The sequence below is a fragment of the Saccopteryx bilineata genome, chromosome 8 (assembly GCF_036850765.1).
Source record: "Saccopteryx bilineata isolate mSacBil1 chromosome 8, mSacBil1_pri_phased_curated, whole genome shotgun sequence".
In the NCBI taxonomy this organism is placed as follows: domain Eukaryota; kingdom Metazoa; phylum Chordata; class Mammalia; order Chiroptera; family Emballonuridae; genus Saccopteryx; species Saccopteryx bilineata.
The window spans coordinates 9,801,414-9,813,692 of record NC_089497.1 but is presented as its reverse complement, the minus strand read 5'-3'; the positions used below and the strand labels follow the sequence as shown (position 1 = coordinate 9,813,692).

The 12,279-nt window shown below is 39.1% G+C and overlaps 1 protein-coding gene across 6 annotated transcripts in view; it reads right to left on the bottom strand.

The window, feature by feature from the left end:
- Positions 1–12,279, bottom strand: part of NRIP1 (nuclear receptor interacting protein 1) — a 104,002-nt gene that overhangs the window by 51,262 nt on the left and 40,461 nt on the right. The window lies entirely within an intron of this gene.

The following is a 12,279-nucleotide window of genomic DNA, read 5'->3' as shown; positions in this document are numbered from 1 at the left end:
CAGAAACACAGCTTGTTTATGACATATAAATTGTTTGTTAAAAGAAAGAAACAAATCTTTGCTCTCTAGATAATATATTAATAAGAGAGACAGAGACAGACAGGCAGGCAGGAAGGGAGAGAGATGAGAAGCATCAACTCGTAGTTGTAGCACTTTAGTTGTTCACTGATTGCTTTTCATCTGTGCTTTGATAGTGTGGGGTGGGGGTGGGGCTCCAGCTGAGCCACTGACCCTTTGCTCAAGACAGCGACCTTGGGCTCAAGCCATTGAATGACCTTGGGATCATGTCTCTGATCCCACTCTCAAGCTGGCACCCTGCGCTCAAGTTGATGAGTCGCGCTCAAGCTGGCAACTTCTGGGTTTCGAACCTGGGTCCTCAGTGTTCCAGATCAAGGCTCTATCTACTGCGCCACCACCCATCAGGCTCTAGCACAAAACTTAGAATGAATATCAAATGCCTTATGTCCATAAAAAGACTTAGGTACCAATGTCCAAAACAGCTTTATTTTTAATAGCCAAAAACTGAAAACAACTCAAATACCTATCACTAAGTAAATGCGTTATGGTATGTCCATACAATGTATAATTACTATTCAGAAACAATAAGGGATACACTATTGATATAAGCAACATGGACGAATTTCAAAGTTAAAGTTAATTATGCTAAATGCAAGAAAACAGACCAAAAGGAACACTGTAATCTATTTGCATAAAATTGTAGAAAATGCAAATTAATCTACAGGGAGAGAAAACAGCAGTGGTTGCCTGGGGATGGTGAAGTGGGAAAGTGGAGGGAGGAGGGATTACCAAGGGGCGTGTCTTAATTATGGGGACGGTTTTATGGGTGTATACAGATGTCAAAACTTATCAAACTGCAAATAAGCACAGTTTATTATATGTCAATCACACCTCAACAAAGCTGCTCAAAAATTCAAATTTCTCAAAATGTTATACACTCCTTTATGCAGCAATTCCAAGTCTAGAATTTATCCTCATGAACAAAAAAGAGAGTATAGACAAATATTTAGCCATCAGAATGTCATTATATGTACTATTTCTAAAGTAAAAAATTTAAAACAGCTAGAAAGTGGCAAAATAAAAAGTTTGGAACTAGGTAAATAAATTATAGTGGGATATTATGTAGCCATTAAGATCCATAATTATAGTATGTCATTCCATGTAAGTTATTACATACTAAGTGATAAAAACAGGAAAAGAATATTATGTCCAGTGATTTTGTTCCAGAAGTATACAAAAATATAAATAGTAATTATTTGGCATTTAGAGATCATTTTGATTTTTCCTTTTTACGGATTTATAATCTCTAGTTTCTTTACAGTAAGCCTTTGTAACTTCTGTATGTAATAAGATAAATTAAAGGATGAACTGGCAATGGTCCGCAGTTGTCCACTCCCTGGTACAAGTGTAAAAGCAGCACTCCTGAAGGAGATGCACCTCCCAGAACTCGGAGGCACTGGGTCAGCCGCAGCAGCACCCACCACACAGCAGTGAGGGAAGGGCGGGGCCGAGAGGAAAATGGGCGGGGCTGAGAGGAAAATGGGCGGGGCTGAGAGGAAGAACGGGAGTCATCAGCAGCAGGCTACACGCTTCACCAGTTACAAAGTCTTACCGCGGACACGACCTAACTTGGTATTCTAACTCAGTACCACCAGCAGAGAACACATTAGCCCGTTTTCTAGAGGGGAAACAAACGGGCAAGGAGCAGGGCTGGTCTTGTGTCCTTCCCCAAGACTACAGTATAGCTCTTCACCTGAAATGGGGCCTTGACCACAAATTCTGAGGGGAATTCGAAGAGGAGGGAGAACAGTGACTTTTTCTGATTATTTATAAGGCAGTGATTTGCACGTGATCTTAAAAATAACTGTATTTGCAATCACGTTGGCATTCCCACTGGAAGGTGCCGGGAGCTCCGGGGATTTTCTGAGTCCCCAGTGCCCAACCTCGGAAGTCAGACCAAGGCAGCCCCGGCCCCCCTGTCAACACGACCTACTCTACCACCCAAGTTCAGGTAGAACTGAATTTTTCACTTCTCCATTGCATTTCTTTCCTTCTTGAATAATAAAAGTATTACCTTTAATTTTAAAGTCGGGGGGGAGGGAAACAGTAACCATAACTACTACATTTATGAATACTGCAAATAGTGACCTACAAGTTGATGTCCAAAGATCAAACTGAATGGGACCTTAAAATACTACCTTTGGGGCCAACTCTTTTTTGGTATGCAGATAAGAAACAGTCTCCAAATAAGGCCTATCCAGTGAAGAAAATGACCAACACGTGACAAGAGTAAAAGTAAACACTGTGGGGGGGGATATTATTAATAACCTGGCTTGTGTTTACTGCTGAGGCCCTGAAGTCTATGGAGCCCTAGAGCCACCACTCTGCCCCACACGGACAGGACTAGGTCATGCTGTCATTTATTGAGTACTTCCCGTGTCAGCCACATGCGACAGCCTTTACATACACAACCTAATCACTACTACCATGTCCTCACAAATCACAAAATTCAGTGACCTCAAATCACAAAGTTAGTAAGAGCTGAAAGAAGAATCCAAACTCGTGGAAACAAAGACGGGGCCCGGGCAGACCTCCGGAGCATGAATCGTGGGTTTTCTCTAGTTCTACCTGCACCTACGGGGGCCGCAGTTCAGGCTGTGCAAAGCACTTGGCAATGGAACAGGAAGTTCAAGCCGACATTTTCCATGGGAAAAACAAAACATCTCTGCAGTCTACAATTCGTGACTGATGTGCCATCATCTATCGATAGAATTGTTTTAACGGCTGGTCTCTATTAAAGCAGTTTCACCTCTTTGAACTAAAGCTATGATTACATAAAAAATTGGTAAAAATAAAATTTAAATAAAAATTAGCAACAGATAACATAAAATAAACTACTTTCAGAGATTAAATTTACAAACTGTCTTATATTAACAAATAGGTAAATTAGCCTTAAATCCAAGTTAGTGAAACGGAACATGCCAGATGTGTTTTGAATCCTGAAGACAGGAAGCAGGTCTATGCATAAAAAAATGTTTAAATAACTTTGTTATAATTATAACGTGGAATACTAGTCAATCGTTAAAATATATGTTTTCAAAACATACGCAATGACAGCCGTGGTAAAATGATCAGACTACAGTGTGAAGAAAGAAAGACACTGAACTGCCCATCTGTTACCAATCTGAGGGCTGTGCGCTGTTCCAGGTGTTGGAATCGCAAAGAGAACAGAACAAGTCCAACCCCAAGCGCAACGACTAGGTCCTCCAGCTGTGTCGGTAGCAGCTTACTCGCCCTTTCCTCTGCGAAGCTTGTCCTCACCACTGTATGTCAGGACGCTTCCTCGCGACCTCTTATCTTTCAGAAACTTTCTTTGTTTTCTGTGTCTTTGATTTTTTTTTTTTATCTGAATCTACAGAATACTCATGTGGTTCTGCTCTTTAGTCTATAAATCAGGTGTATTTCATTAGTTGATTGCTTCAATGTGAAAAGAATCCTTCCTTTCTGAGATGAATGCCTACAACTAACCCCACACTGAATGGTGAAAGACGGACTGTTTTCCCCACTACACTGAGGAGGAGGCAAGGATGTCTGCTCGGGTGCTAGTCTTCAAATCTGCACCGGCGAGTGTTCTCACGGCAATCAGGCAAGAAATGGAAAGACCTACGGACTGAAAGAGAAGTTATGGGAGAAGAAATTTGCAAATGACAGCTCCAACAAGAGGTGAGTATTTATCCAAAATATTTAAAGAACACATACTACTCACCATCAAACGACCCAATTACAAAAATGGACAGAGGACCTGAACAGATAATTCTCTTAAGAAGACATACAAATGGCCAACAGATATATAAAAAGATGCTCAAGATCTTCACTAGCTATCCAAGAAATGCAGATGAAAACTACAATGAGATAGCACCTCCCATCTGTCAGATTGGCTATTATCTACAGGACAGGTAATAAGAAGTGTTGGAGAGGTTGTAGAGAAAAGGGAACTCTCATTGCTGGTGGGAAGGCAAACCGGTTTCACGCTAAAAAACAGTATAGATATTCCTCAAAAAATTAAGAAGAGAGTTACCATATGACTCATTCTTCTTCTGGATAGCTATCCAAAAAATCTGAACACATTTATTTGCACCTCTCTGTTCACTGCAGCATTATTCACGATGGCCAAGACATGGAAACAACCAAAGCGTCCATCAATAGAGGATTGGATAAAGAAGACGTGGCTCATATATACAGTGAAATATTACTCAGCCATAAGAAAAGATAAAATATTGCCATTTATGACAACATGGATAGACCGTAAATATATCATGCTAAGTGAAATAATTCAGACAAAATGTTAAGAACCATATGATTTCACTCCTATGTGCGATATAAAAATGAAAGCAACAGATTAACAAACAAAAGCCCATAGACACACAACAGCATGGTGGTGACCAGAGGGAAGGGGTGTGGGGCAGGAGTAAAGGGCCAAGGGGTCAAACACGTGGTGAGAGAAGATGATCTGACTTTGGGTGCTGGGCACACAGTGCAATATACATGCCTCATAAAAATGTACACTTGACACCTGAATAACCTTATTCATCCAATGTTAACCTGCGTGGCGCAGTGGATAAAGCATCGGCCTGGAATGCAGAAGCCGTCAGTTCAAAGTCCTGGCCTTGCCCGGTCAAGGCATATCCGAGAAGCAGCTACTACGAGCTGATGCTTCCTGCGTCTCCCCCGCTTTCTCTCTTTCCTCTCTCTAAAGTCAATACATAAATAAAATGACCTTACTAACCAAATGTTACCCCAATAAATGCAATAAAAAGTTATATTTATAGGCAACTTCATCTTGTATGCAGGTAATTCTAAAGAATCTACTAAAAATTAATAAGGAAGCTTAGAAAAGTTGCAGAATACAAAATCCATATACAAAAATTAATTACATTTCTATCTAAAAATAATCCAAGAATAAAATTTTAAAAATTCTACTCACAATAGTAGCAAAAAGAATAAGAGACTTGAGTAAATTTAAGAAAAGTGTAAAAACCTTACTGAAAACTACAGACCATTGTTAAAAGAAATTAAAGAAGATCTAAATAAAGAGATACATTCCATGTCCACGGACTAGGTTCTATATTGTAAAGATGGCAATTCTCCCCCAATGGATCAATCAAAATCTTACTGTGCTTTTATTTATTTATTTATTTATTTATTTATTTATTTATTTATTTATTTATTTGAAACTGATCCTAAGATATATATGAAGATATAGAGGCCTTAGAATATCCAAAACAACTTTGATAAAAAAGATTACAGTTATAGGACTTAAGCTACCTCATTTCAAAACTTACTAGGAAGCTTTAAGAACCCACCCAATGTGATGCTGGAGTATTTAGAGATAAGAAACAGACTAGAGAACCCAGAACAAACTCTCCCATTCATGGTCATTTGATTTTGACAAATATGCCAGGACAATTCAATGGGGAAAGAATAGTTTTTTCATTGAATGGTGCCGGAACAGCTAGATATGCAAAAATAAATAGGTTATCTACAGATAGATAAATAGATGTGAACCTTTCTCTTACAGCATTTAAAAATAAAAACTCAAAATGGCTAATAGTTTGAATTGTAAAAACTAAAACTACAAAACTTCTAGAAGAAAGCACACAAAAAAAATCTTGTGACCTAATATTAGGGAAAGATTTCTTAAATACAAACAACAAAGTGCACTCTATTATTTAAAAAATTGGACTTCATCAATCTCTTCAAAAGATATCATTTAGATAAAAGACAAACTCCAGCATGAGAGAAAATATTTGTAAATCACATACCTGATAAAACCGCTAGACCGCAAAAATAAAAAACAATTTTAAAAAATGAGCTAAAGATTTAAGACATTTCACTGAAGATATGTGTTTAGTAAACACACATAAAAAGATGTGCATCATCATTACCTATTAAAAATGCAAAAACCCACAATGAGATTCCACTACACACCCACTAGAATAGACAAAATTAAAAAAAAAAAAAAGACTAGAAAAAGTCAAAGGTTGGGGAATACAAGGAGCAACTGAAACCTACATACATTTTCCACTTTGGAAAACCGAATGGCAATTTTTAAAATGTTAAACACTTAACCATATGACCCAGCAGTTTTACTCCTGGGTGTCTAACCAAGAGAAAAGAAAACAAATGATCACAGCAGTATCCATCATAATGGCCAAAAACTGTGAACTGTGTAACAAGCCAAATATCCATTAACTGGAGAAGGGACAAGTATAAAGTGGTAACCAAAAAAAAAAAAAAAAAAAGTTACTAACTAAAAATTCATGCAAAAAGAATGAATCTCAGAAACATAAATCAGAGTAAATCAGAGTGACAGAAGCTAGATGCAAATATTCTATTTGTATTACTCCATTTACATAAGAAATGTCTAGAAAAGCCAAACTTACAGGGAAGGGGAGCAGATCATCTCCTAGGACAGAAGAAGGGAGCAGAAACTGACAGCAATGAGCATGAAAGAATTCTCTGGAGGGATGAAATGTTTTAACTGTGGGCTGTGGCAATGTTTGCACATCTGGATAAACCAACAAAATCACACTGAACATTTAAAAGGGGTGAATTGTAGGGTACGTAAATCACACCTCAATAAGACTATAAAGATATGCTCAATAGAGTCATTAATTGTTTTAAAATGAATCTGATGTAAAGTAAGTTGTCATTTCTCTCATTATTTAAAAATAATCATAATATAAGATAAGCCAAATGTATAACAATTATCCTTCGGAGAATGTGAAGGTAGACTTAAAATTATTCACCTCTCTCACGCTGCTGATGGAAATGTAAAACGGTCCAATCACTAAGGAAAACAATTTGGCAGCTGCTTAAAAAGTTAAACATAGAGTTGCCATTTGACCCAGAAATTCTTACTCCTAGGTATAAAGAGAAGGGAATTGAGAACTTATATCCACACAAAACACCTGTGGATGCCATCATGCCTATAACAGCATTATTTATAAGACAAAACTGCAAACCACCTGAATGTCCATCAACCAATAAACGGATAAACAAAATGTGATCTCTCCAACACAAAGGAATACTATTTAACTATAAGAAGGAAGGAAATACTGATAGATGCCGTAACTCAGATGAACCTTAAAAATTATTACTCTAAAAGAAGGAAGCCAATCACACACATACAGACACACATACACACAAAACACACTCTGTATAATCCCACTGTATAAAATATCCGGAACAGGCCAATCCAGAGACAGAAAGTGGGTTAGTAAGTAGTTGCCTAGGACAGGGGGTCAGGGAGACTGGAACTGGGGAGTGACTGCTTGTTAATGGGTCTGAGGTTCCTTGGTAGGTCATGAAAATGTTCCAAAATTAGATGGTAGTAGTTGTATGCCTGTGTGACTATAAAGAATGTTTGTGGGGTTTTTTTTGTGTGTGTGTATTTTTCTGAAGCTGGAAACAGGGAGAGACAGACAGACTCCCGCATGCGCCCGACCGGGATCCACCCGGCACGCCCACCAGGGGCGACGCTCTGCCCACCAGGGGGCGATGCTCTGCCCATCCTGGGCGTCCCTCTGCAGCGACCAGAGCCACTCTAGGGCCTGGGGCAGAGGCCAAGGAACCATCCCCAGTGCCCGGGCCATCTTTGCTCCAGTGGAGCCTTGGCTGCGGGAGGGGAAGAGAGAGAGAGAGAGGAAGGAGGGGAGGGGGTGGAGAAGCAAATGGGCGCTTCTCCTATGTGCCCTGGCTGGGAATCGAACCCGGGTCCCCCGCACGCCAGGCCGACGCTCTACCGCTGAGCTAACCGGCCAGGACTATAAAGAATGTTTTAAATGGGTGAATTTTGTGGTATATGAGTTATATCTCTATAAAGCTATAAGGAAAAAAAAGGTGAGTATTTACCTAGTATTTATTTAAAAATCAAAATAATTTGAGGGTAAAAACCTGGACTTCTAATCTTATTTATTAGCTTTTTAGAAAGTCTCACATTTATCTGAACAGGTTTGTCTGTATTCAATAACTGTGGCAAAACAGAAATGACTTAAAAAATCAACTACTTTTATACACCAGTAACAAACAGAAGATAATACCTTAAAAATATCCAACCATAAAACATATCCAAAGAATAAAAGTAACTTGCAAATATTGCAAATTCTATATGGAAAAAAATATTGGGGGACATTAAGTACAACTAAATAAGTGGTAAGATATACCACGTTCATGATAGACTCCACATCATAAAATGAAAATTCTCAAATTAAACCAGTATATTTAAGGCAATATCAGTCAAAATCCAAAAGGTTTACAGGTTGATTCTAAAAGTTAAAACATAGCAGCAAAAGGCCCTAACAGACAAGCCATGCAACCAGAAAAAAGAATGCATTAGGGACCTTGCCTATCTATATTGAGACTTATTATAAAGCCGTACCAATTAAGTCAGTGTGCTCTCGGAACAGAGACAAACGGACGGCTGCAGCAAAAGCAGACCTTCACAGAAATGAAAAAGGGTGTTTGACCAGTTGACTGCAGATGACCACCAGAGAAAGGAGGAGTCATCCATTAGTGGGGAAACAACTGGTTATTCATTTGGGGAACAAAAAGAGGTTGGATCCCTCTTGTATAACATACAAAATAATGTTTCAGAAGGGTTCAAGTTTTAAGTAGAGAGGCAAGTCTTTAATATCTTCTAAATAAAATATAAGAGAACAACACTGTTGTAAACTCAGAGTAGGGAAAGTTTCTTAGGACACTGGAAGACCTATCTATAAAGCCCTATGATCAATAAATTCTGTAACATTATAAAGTTCCATTCATCAACAAGTACAACAAAGGAAAAAGATGAGCTACAACATCACAAAACACACTGCCCCAAAAGATCTTGGTGTCGAGAAGGTGTATGTCTGTATTCTATCATGTTTATACTAAGAGCTGGTACAATGAAGAGCAGTTATTCCTGAAAAGGTTATGTCAGAGCCCGAGCAGAAGGAGACGCTGTCTGCGGTGAGGCGGAGGGAACAGTGTGGGGAGGGAGTCAGCGCCCAACCTCTGGCTGGGTGACTTGGGTTGAGCAGGGCTTCGCACAGTAGCGGTCCAACAATGGGTGTCAGTGCCTGAGCAGGGGGCGCGGGGGGCCCATAAAAAAGTGCACCCTGCTGTCCAAGCGGGGTGAGAAGGGCTTCCACATGAAGGGGTTGTGAAACTCAAATAGAATTTGCAGGCGGCGGAAGGCGTGTAATAGCTATGACAGATTGATTACATGCAGTGAGACTAATCAAATAAGTATAAAAGTGAGGTTAATGGTAGGCAGGTTTCTTACAGTTAGAGAAGGAGGTACAAAAAAGGGAGGAAATGTGAATTAACTCTATAGTATGGCAATGAAATCGGAGGTAGCAGTATGGCCGATGAATGACAGATCAAAAGAACACAGCAGCCAACTTGAGAGGATCCCGCTGGCTAAATCAGGCCAGGCTGAGCCTCAAAATGAGTCACGACTGATGACGGGTCACTACGGACTCGTGAACTCATACCGATACACAGAAATTGATCTATGAAATCAAAGTCTGATCAGGAAGAAGGTATTGACACCACTTCAAAGCACCTCCACAGAAAATAATTATTAAATACAGAGGGGAAATGAGTAATTTCATAGAAGAGAAATGTGGCAGACACCACCTTCAGTAATCCAAGGGAACAGGAGCACTAATGGGTCAAAATGAACATGTGCCACCTGACTAGATATGAAGAGAAGGCACAGTCGAACAGGTGATATGCGTAACTGGCCCCTGATCATTAGGGAACAGCCAGACAATCCGAGGAGAGGAGACATTCTACAAAGAACTCCTCCTGGGCCCTGGCCGGTTGGCTCAGCGGTAGAGCGCCGGCCTAGCGTGCGGAGGACCCGGGTTCGATTCCCGGCCAGGGCACACAGGAGAAGCGCCCATTTGCTTCTCCACCCCTCCGCCGCACTTTCCTCTCTGTCTCTCTCTTCCCCTCCCACAGCCAAGGCTCCATTGGAGCAAAGATGGCCCGGGCACTGGGGATGGCTCTGTAGCCTCTGCCTCAGGCGCTAGAGTGGCTCTGGTCGCAACATGGCGACGCCCAGGATGGGCAGAGCATTGCCCCCTGGTGGGCAGAGCATTGCCCCATGGTGGGCATGCCGGGTGGATCCCGGTCGGGCGCATGCGGGAGTCTGTGTGTCTCTCCGTTTCCAGCTTCAGAAAAATGAAAAAAAAAAAAAAAAAAAAAAAAAACTCCTTAGTACTGGAAAGTGTCAAGGTCTTCAAGGTCAAAGACTGAAGAACCGTCCAGTATCGAGGCGACTGGAAGGAGGCTGACGACTAAACGCAAGGCGAGATTCTAAACGGGACCACTTTGCTATAAAGGACATTATTGGAATGACTTGTGAAAATCAAATGAGATATGAAGATTAGACGGTAGTAATACATCAATGTTAATTTCCTGGTTTCGATGGATTCATTGTGGTTTATGGGACAATGTCCTTGTTTGCAGGAAATATAAACTCATTTATTCAGGGGTTGATGGGGTATCAAATTAAATCTTTGGGGGAAAAATTCCTCTTCATTGTGCTTGCAACTTTTCTGTGTGTTATTATTTAAAAACTTAAAAACATAAAGACCAAATTCATTTAATGCACAGTTTTAGGTATATAATGAACAGAAGACATAAACAAGCATTTTGTTGAAAGAAAAATACCAATGATGACTAATCACATGAAAAGTTCATAAAAAAGATGTTCAATCTCATTAACAATTATAGAAAAACAAATTAAGACCACAATCAGATGCCAATTGGCAGCCAGTATATAAGAAAAACTTAAGAATCCTAACATTTCCAAATTTTGTTGATGATATGTCTCCATGTGAGCTTCTGATACATTACTAGTGCAATGAAAAATCATGCAATGACTTTGGATAAGACTTGGCATTAGCTTGTATAACTAACTGAACATTTTCTTCCCATCTACTCGGGTAGACATCCTGCAGTCCTGCACATGCGTACCAGAACATTAACATTAGCAATGTCTGTTATGTACACATATAAGATGGGGCAAAAGCAGGCTTACAGATGTGAGTATGCAAAAGTTTATTTTTGTATTATTATTTACTAATTACTGTATTGTTTTCCATACGGACAACTGTAAACCTATTTTTGCCACACCCTGTATATAAAATAGCTATACACACACATGTGCGCGCACACACAGGTATCTGTACCGATACGTCAATATAGATATATCAAAACTCAAACAAGCAAACAAAAAACACCCAGCAATAACGCAGGTATGCATCAATAGAATAAATTCATGCAATGTAATATTACTAAACAACAATGTAAATTGCTAAGCAACAAATTTCCCTAACTCAGCTTTTTTAAAAATAAAGACAAAGGAGTATATAAAGAAATACACCCCAAAGAACTTGCAAGCAGACTTAGAGATAAAAACATACAGCTTTGTTAATCAAAGAATGAGGCTAACTCATATCAACTACTAACATGGTCTCAAATAAAACTAGCATAATTACTGCAAATCTGCAGAACACATTGTAGATGATCATTTCACAAAAATGACCTAACACGAGAAACAGACAAAATTAAGTAATTCGATATATTCAGGTTCTGAAAAAATAGTATTTCCCCTTTAAATATAAACCTTACCCATCATTGGTCATACACACCATCGGTCAGATATTCACCATGACTGGCCAAAAGTATATGAAAAGCTTAATCCATTTTAAAGAGCAAAATTTATCAATAAATAATTCTTTATATGTATTTTATAATACTTTTGTTTGACAAAACAATTATAATTCATTTTTCTCAACAACTGCATTATAGGTAGGGCACGTATTATTAAGCAATACCTACTTTATGCAGCATAATACTTGAACAGTTCTAAAAAGTTAGAAATGTTAATAAAGTTCTAAATCAAATTTTCCATCTAAATATTTGAGTGTCTATAATGTAAAAGGTATAACATGTTCTCAGAATTTACGTGCTGCACACAGACTGAAAATCTTAGCTAGGTGTTGCATCCTTGTCAAATGCAAACAAGTATGATAACTTGATTCAAAGATATCATGGACTAATTCCTCTTTGAAAGGGAAGCCATATACTTACATGTATCTCACATCAGCTATGTTGTCGGGATTCTTTCTCTTGGCTTGGATTGCCACTATCAGATATACCAGGGCATTAACTACAGTCTGCAATACTGAGGAAGTTGAGGTG